The sequence below is a fragment of the Olea europaea genome, chromosome 11 (genome assembly GCF_002742605.1).
Source record: "Olea europaea var. sylvestris chromosome 11, O_europaea_v1, whole genome shotgun sequence".
Lineage (NCBI taxonomy): Eukaryota > Viridiplantae > Streptophyta > Magnoliopsida > Lamiales > Oleaceae > Olea > Olea europaea.
Window position 1 is genome coordinate 30,748,356 of NC_036247.1, and position 8,431 is coordinate 30,756,786.

Sequence of the window (8,431 nt, forward strand, 5' to 3'; positions counted from 1 at the left end):
TAAAAAATCAAATTTAGTGAATTTAAAAGAAATAATAATATTGTTCTTGCATTTTTTCTCTCTTATTATTTCAGCTCCCCTACACTACTGCAGTTCACGACTTCCATCCATCCCCCATCCAAATACATCTATATGGGTTGATTGACTTGACTATCGGAGTGCTTGCAGTCGTTCCCCCAACCTCTAGAGAAGGCCATGTGTTTCTACCGGTTTTTTTGAGTGTGCAGGAGTCATACGCATTGACGTGGGTGGAGCCGGGATCTATTGGCCACATCATCCATGCAGGAATTAAGATCAAAAAATCTTGTATACATGCTTATAACCTTTTGATAAAAAAGAATGAATTTGACTTGTAAGGATGTATTGAAAATGTTACTTATTGGTAATAGGGATTGATCCTTCATAAAGAACCTCTAGGTTGTTGAACTTGGTATGTTTTGGATATCAAATGGACATCTCTAGAAGGTGATTAATTTTAATTTCAAGACACATTCTACTGGACAACGATTGTGAGGCTGCATTCTCGAAAGTTGTCTAGAAATTAGACGAGATGGTTCAACGTACCTGAAGACCGTCGGATGTTTTTCCCCAGTAGACACTTCCAAATCCTCCTTTTCCAAACTTGTTATCCTCATTGAAGCCATTAGTGGCAGCATGAAGCTCCTTGTACGTGAAAATTCTCCACGTAGTACTATTATCTCCGCCCACTGCAAACCTACAAATTAAAAGGCCAGATAATCGACAAATTAATATGTAATAAGGATAAAAAGATTTAGTCGTTCTTGTTCATATCCCGCTTCAACCTTTTCCATGGCACAGCAACTGAATGATGATCCCATAGTTTGAGTACAAGAATTTTGAAAATTCAGTTTTACCCTCTTTTAAGCACGATGAATTCGGACAATCTTATCATTTTCAAACCTTTAAACTGCCGTCCTTAGCCGGCATATCCTATTAGTGTCTAGTTGTTTTCAATGTAACGAGAATTGTTTAAGCGAAGTTAAAGAGTTTTCCATTTTGACCAGGCGGAGAACATTGAGAATAAACAATATCATATATTAGATTCTTGGAGAATAGTGTGATTTGGATATCTAATTTATTTTCTTATCTCTCTTAGAGAATAACCGGTATGTGAAGAGCGAAATTTTAGCAAGTCTAATTGATTGATTAATTTATATTTAAATGGAAGGTCTTTATTGTATTTTTGAGAGGTTCCTTTTAAATTTCTAGAGAGAAAGTTCTACTTTATTGAAAAATTGAGTCTTGCTACACGTACCCTGTATTACGTTTTATCTCCCCCCACCTATCATAGCTGGGGTGCTTTTAAAGAAGGTTTGGTCAAACCATTCAATTTCCATTTTGATTTTTGAACAATTGAATACTTTTACAATGACCTCTTGAATGTTAAAAGACAAAGATGCTCTTAAATATATTATAAAATTACAAAATATTGTTTTGTTTAAAAGATATTAATACTCTTTTAATTAACAAGTGAAAATCAAAAGCTTCCTACTTAAAACTTCAAAACCGTATAACTTTTCTTATCTGTTTATTCTAGCATAGATAAAATTTCTCTTATCTCTCATCTGCTTCAACCTCAAAATCTCAGAAATTTATTGGACAATGAATAAGGAAATATTTTTTTACGTCAATTACTTCGAATTGGTAAGTATATTTACGTATGTTTAATTTCATTTTCGTTAGAATAGTTTACATTTTTAATCGATAAATCTTATTTCGACATATATTAACATGTAGATAATTTTTTAATAGGTTTATAATTTTTTAAGCATGAACAAGAAAAAATTCATCTGCATAACCGACTGATCGTGACAGCCAGCTGTAAATCCTTTTTTAAATAAATATGAGTTGAATTTTTGACTTTTTTCTTATAATTAAAATTTTGGTTTTATCCTGAAGAAATGGTTATAATCTTGAATTGTTACTTTGGTAATTCTGAATTAGATGAAAAGGATAAATGGGTATGAAAATGAACAAGTGATATCGTGGTACTATTCCAAAATAGAGGGTACATCATACGCGAAAATGTACCATGACTTACATTTTCTAGATGTCGATACAACATGATGACGTCAAACAATACGGAGTCTTTTAATGCACTATTCAAGAAGGATCAAGAGTTACCAATTCTCACAAAGATTGAGAACATTTGTAACAAGTTACAACAATGATTTATGACCGACGTACAGAATCACAAAGTTGCATGAGCGTGCTAGCCTCAACTCAAGAGGATAAACTTTCAAGGCTACAGAGGTTGCGAGAAAGATGAATGTGGAACCTCTAGATGAGTTGCACTTCTCTGTGAAATGTGCACGTAATACAGCATACATGGTGAACTTGACTGATAACATGTGCGCTTGCAGTCAATTTTAGTTGGAGAGTTTTTCATATGAGTATGCAGTCGCGGTGACTATGTATCGAGGCTTTGTAGTGAGAACATTGTTCTCCTTATTATACGGCTGATCTTGGAGAGTCTCGATCGACTGAAGTTGAGTGGGATGTTCTGAGCATATTCTCCTACTTAATAAATTGTTTCCACCAAAAGTTAAATCACGTGGTCTTGGACGTCTACATATGTCTAGAATACCATCTAATAGCGAGTTTTTTCGACAGCGTAAGTGCGGCAGGTACAGAGTAATATAGTATATTTGCCAATTCTGTACGAATCAAATTTCCTTAAATGATAATTAGATCGATGTGTAATGATATCACTACTAAACGAATAATATTTACATTTATTTTACAATATTCAAGATTATTTAGTAATTAAATAAAAAATTATTTCGTAACTACAAAAAAATTCAATGTATAATATTTACATAAATTTTACAATATTTACAGTTATTTCATAATTAAAAAATAATTCAATATACAATGTTTACATAAATTCTACAATATTTACAATTATTTTATAATTATTTTTTATAATTAAAAAATAAGTCAATCTACATATTTACGAATTAAAATTAAATTCATATAAATTGCATGTTAATTTATTCCTCTAAGTCTGTAGCCACGATTGGTTGATCCCATCGCCTATCGGCCATATCATCTCGAAGCTGTGACCTCATCCTAAAGGTTTACGAAGTGGCCTTGTAGCATTCCAATATCATGGGATAAATTGTCGACTTTTCCTATCAACCCATATCGCAGAGCGCCAACCTCCACCATAAATTCGATCAGGCAAGCATATAGATCATCGAAATAATAACTCTGATTGTGTGCAAGAGATCCACGGGAAAGGTGTCTAGATAAGAAGAAGGTCGGGGCCTCAACGGAGGTGATTGTCAATCAACTAGACCGTGCTTCTACACAAATACCAACATTAATAATTATTAACATAATTAATAAATGCTAATTCATACAAAACGGTAATCAATAAATTATATTCAATTCATATAACCAATCTCGGTCCAAGATCGAATCGAACATCTGGTCGTCTTCAGTGTGCGGAAGGACTAATTCATGCATAAGACCTCGACCCTTCTCATCCATCAACTGCGTCAAATCAGTTACGACTTCAAGCTGTCAATTCACATTTCAATTAGTTAATGATCATGTAATGAGATTTTAAACTATGTATAATATAAATCATAAATGTATAATGCACACATAAGGGTCGTTGAGGAGAGCTGATAACTGTTTCTCAAATGAATATCCGTTCACTCAGGATGTTCCCCAATGACACATTAGAGGACAACATGTCTTCCCTTACCTCACAAATTGGGTACCCAATAGGTCTCATATGTTCAGATCTGCAATGTATACAATTATTATATATAAATTTAGTATAAAAATATTTTAATGTTATTATGTTAAATATTTACTTGCATTGCCAAAGGCAATCCATAAGTATCGCACTTACGTACGAACTCCTTGGGCCTCGAGTGTGATCTAATGAAAACGTATTTGGTGTCCTCAAAACATCTCCGACCCTAAGGATAGTTGTTGAAGGCATTGATATCGCTGACAATCTCCAGATTGAAGAGGTCAATCGCAATCTTCTTGTGATGACACCACACCATGCTCTTAAGGATGTAGACCAGTCCTAACTTCAGTCTGTCTAACAACTGGTCGCAACCCTGATTGGGCTAATTAGCAGTAGCAGAAGCACCATCCCCCATTCATGGAATTAAATGTTATAAGCCTATTGCTTCTCTGAATACTGTCATGAGCTGCTTTATCGCCCGTAGTCTTTTGTCTGGTCATCATGGCAAACTCGAAACAAGGAGAAAATAACGACCTTACCCTTGAGGTCGAAGTGGAAGGCGCCACCATTGGTTGCCCTGAGTAGCTGACATAGAAGTGCATCAGTGATTTGTCCGGAGTATTACACCTCTCTCAACTGATATAGGGCCAAATGAAGGACTGACGTTGAATATTGCTTGCTGATCATCTAACGGCTCTAATACGATAGTGAAACTGTCAAAGCTATTGTTCCAAGTAGCTTTTTCCAACATCTGTCTCAACTTCGCACCTAGATGGTATTCCATCCTATAAAAATTTAAATGTTATAACATCGAACAAGAGTTAATAAAATAAAGTATAATCTCAAAAATTAAGTGAGCCAAATGGTAACTACTATATATAAGACGTAGATTCACTTTACACCAAAACTAATAAAAAAACTAAAATGAATTACAGACAAAAATAGAAAAGTTATTATAAATCTTTTTAATTAAAATTGAAAAAATAAAAATAAAAATAAATATTATTTAATTAAATTAAAAAATATACTTTTTATCCTAAAAGGAAAAGAATGAAAAAAAAGGAAAAAAACAACGAGGAAAAAAAGAAAAATAAAAATGAGGAAAAAGGAAAAAAAACAAATGAGGAAAAAAAAGGGTGAAAAGGGGGGAAAAACAAAAGAAACAAAAAGGAGGAAAAAAGAAATGGGCCGAAACAGTTAGCCCAAGCAAATTTAAAATATATATATATTTATATATATGAAATTAGTCAGCTCAAAAACGGTAGGCTTTGGGCCGATTATTGCCGACTGTTTTCTCATCGAAAATGGCGAGAAATTGTCATTTCCGGCAATTAAGCTTAATTATTTTTACCCAAAATTCATCCTAAACCAATAATCTATCTAAATAACGAAGAATAAACATGATAAATATTTAAATAAAAAATTCCACAGCGTATGCAAAATGAAAAATCATTCTCTCAATCCCACAAAAAACTAACATTGTTGAAGATAACAGTCGAGTTTTGTGATCGTCGACGTTGGGTAGATTGTAGGGACGACGGCTCTTGACCGGATTCAATCGTTCTAGTTGACTGTGAAGATTATTTATTTATTTTATTATTCATTTTTTTGCCTTTTTTCTCTCCTCTCTTTGGTTGAAAATGGGGGTAGAAGTGGCAATCACAATTTATATATCTATTTCAATGTTAAACATTTTTTTTAAATGGTCAAAGACCAGTTTGAAAATATGGCAGGGTAAACCACCCATTTTTGTGTAATTCCTCTCACAGTTGGCCCTTTGGCTTTCTGGGTCCATGTGGCCATGGTCAAGTAGCAAAATCCATGTTTTAAGGAGTGATCCGAGGATTCATTTGAAAAGAGCTAAAGATCAAATGATTGAAAATAAAGTAAAATCGATGGTACAAAATATTAAAAACACAAAAACTAAGTTTCTTTAGGTCAATTGGCCCAGCCCAGCCTTTGCCTTTCCAACGATTTGAATTTTACGTAGGAATGACAATCGAACTCGTCGGTTTGGGTCGAGCCCCATTTAGGGGAGTCGGCTCGAACCGATGCCGGCCCGGTTAAATTAAAAAATGAAAAACAAAAAAATAGCCAAAAAAAATAAATCTTCAAGCTACCTATAGAGGCAGCATCAATGGCAGCTAATCTACTGCCGGTTAAGGTAGCAAGCTTTATAGCTGCCTCAACAGGCAGCAAAGGGAGAAAAAAATTCGAGCAGGCTCATTTCGGCTCGGCAAGGCTTGAGCCGAAAGCTCGGGTCGAGTTCGGCTCAAGCCTTAATTTTTTGCTCGTCTCAAGCCAAAAAAAGCTCGATGAAAAAAAACATGAGCTGAAATTTTCGGCTCGACTCGTTGACACTCCTAATTTTACGATATCTAACACGAACTGATCTACAATTTTCCCAATTGAACCAACATCTGTATGCCTAGTTCAATTTTGACAAAATTAGTGAAACAAGGTTTAGATCACCCAAACATGCAGCCCACCTTTGTCTTCTAAACTTTTGTTTACAAAAAATTATTAGAAAAGATAAAACATTAAAAATAAAATAATTTATATTTGGAAATAAGACTGATTTTAGGCCTAAGTTAATATTACTCAACTACTTTATGTGTGATATGTAGATCGTCCCACTTTTGCTTGTTTAATTATATTTTATGTCCACATTTTAATTTTAAATTTGGATTGGCTATTTTTCATTCCTCGTGAAACCAACTGGGGGAGATATCTGAATAATTCGCAAATTGATTCTTTCTATCCTTTCTTTATTGTTCACTAAAATTATTTTACATTTAGTCGACTGATGTTTTTCGATATACGTGCAGCAACACCATATATACATGGATATATCTTCTTGGACAAGCCCAACCCTATCCATCCAATAGGGAGTACCAATTAGACACCCCGTTCGGACAGGTCCTACATGGCTTTGTCTGTCTAGCACGGCCCTATATATAGTGTTAAATGTCCAATTGGACCCCTATGTGGCAAAGGCACGTAGAAGCTGTGAATAGGATTATAGTAGAACGATGAACAAGTAAGATCTAGTTTAGTTACAAATTTTTGAATTGTGGATCGGCACAAGAAGTACTATATACATTCATGCAGGATAGATATATTGTTTTAGGCTCCCTATGATCATTAAGGGTAGTCAATGATAGATTTTTGGTCAGTTGATACTACATACGTATGTTACTCGAAGGTCTTTTGGTGGCCTTGAGACTGCAGATTAACAGTACGAGCATCGTATACATAGGCCATGCCAAACCTATATTTGATATATATTTCCAAGTGCAATATCATGAGTTTGATGGGCAACGATGGATACAGTTGTGATTTTGTGAGTCTCGACGGCAATGACGGACCTACAAACTTTGGAAGGCATGCATGTTATTGGTCATGTTGATATTTGAGCTTAAAGGTATGTAGTTCAAGCCCAGAGACAAAATGACGAAAAATTGAGATAATGTGAAAATTTGTGAACTTCAATAATGAGATCATATAATGAAAAAAGTATTATAAACAACGTATATGCATATGATAATGCAATCGTTACTTGTTGAGTATTTGCTCATATAGTTTTACATTGTATGTGTGACAATGCTTGTATTGGAGATTGGTGTTATCTCAGATGTGTATAACCATGCTGGGTACATGACCATAATTTAATAGGTCTATAGTCAGGAAAACCTAATTTTTTTAACTAATACATTGAAATTATTTAACATTTGAAAATAATTTAGAATAAATTATAATGTTAATTTTCAAATGTCTTCGCTCTGTATTTGGTATGAACATTTTGTAGCAAGTTCTTTATTTTATTTTTCATACATTTTAACAAAATGATTTGGAAGTCATATAAATAACGAAATCAGAATACTTTGATATATTATTGTGTTATTGTTTCAAATATGTTGGTAGTAATATATATTAAATAAATAAAAAGCAATTTTTGTTATAAAACTAAAAGGAAGAGACAAAATAAGAGCCAAAACTCAATTGTATCTTATGAACCAATACCCTACATTTATAGGGTTCAAAATAAGGGTTACATTTGGAATAAAATGAATTTTCTAAACTAGATAAAACTTAGTATCATGATAATACTAAATAATCATCAATATTTATCTCATTATTTTACAACACTCTCTATTTGATGATTATTTGTACAATAATTGCCTCGTTGAAAACCTTGTTTGATAAAAATTCAATGAAAAAAAATCAAACAAAGGAAAAAAGAGTACAGTTAATTGCTAAAATATAAAGTATAAAGAAAATGCTACCTCATTAAAACGTTGCTAGAAAATCCCAGTGGGACAAATCTAAGCTAAAGAAAAAGAATACAGCTACTCCCCCTAATGAAAATCACTGAAGATCTTTGAGCTGATGCAATTCAATCATTTGAACCAATTTCTTGAATGTAGATGTTGAGAATGTTTTTGTGAATAAGTCAGCCATATTATCACTTGGGTGAATTTGTTGAATATCGATGTCGCCATTCTTTTGAAACTCATGTGTATGAAATAATTTTGGAAAAAATATGTTTCGTCCTGTCATCTTTGATATAGTCTCCTTAAATTGTGCAATACAAGCTGTATTGTTTTTATACAAAATTGTTGGACTATCTTTTGTTAAAGTAAATCCGAATGATATTTGTTAATCTGTATGATACTTGGATATGATGGGTCATATTCATCA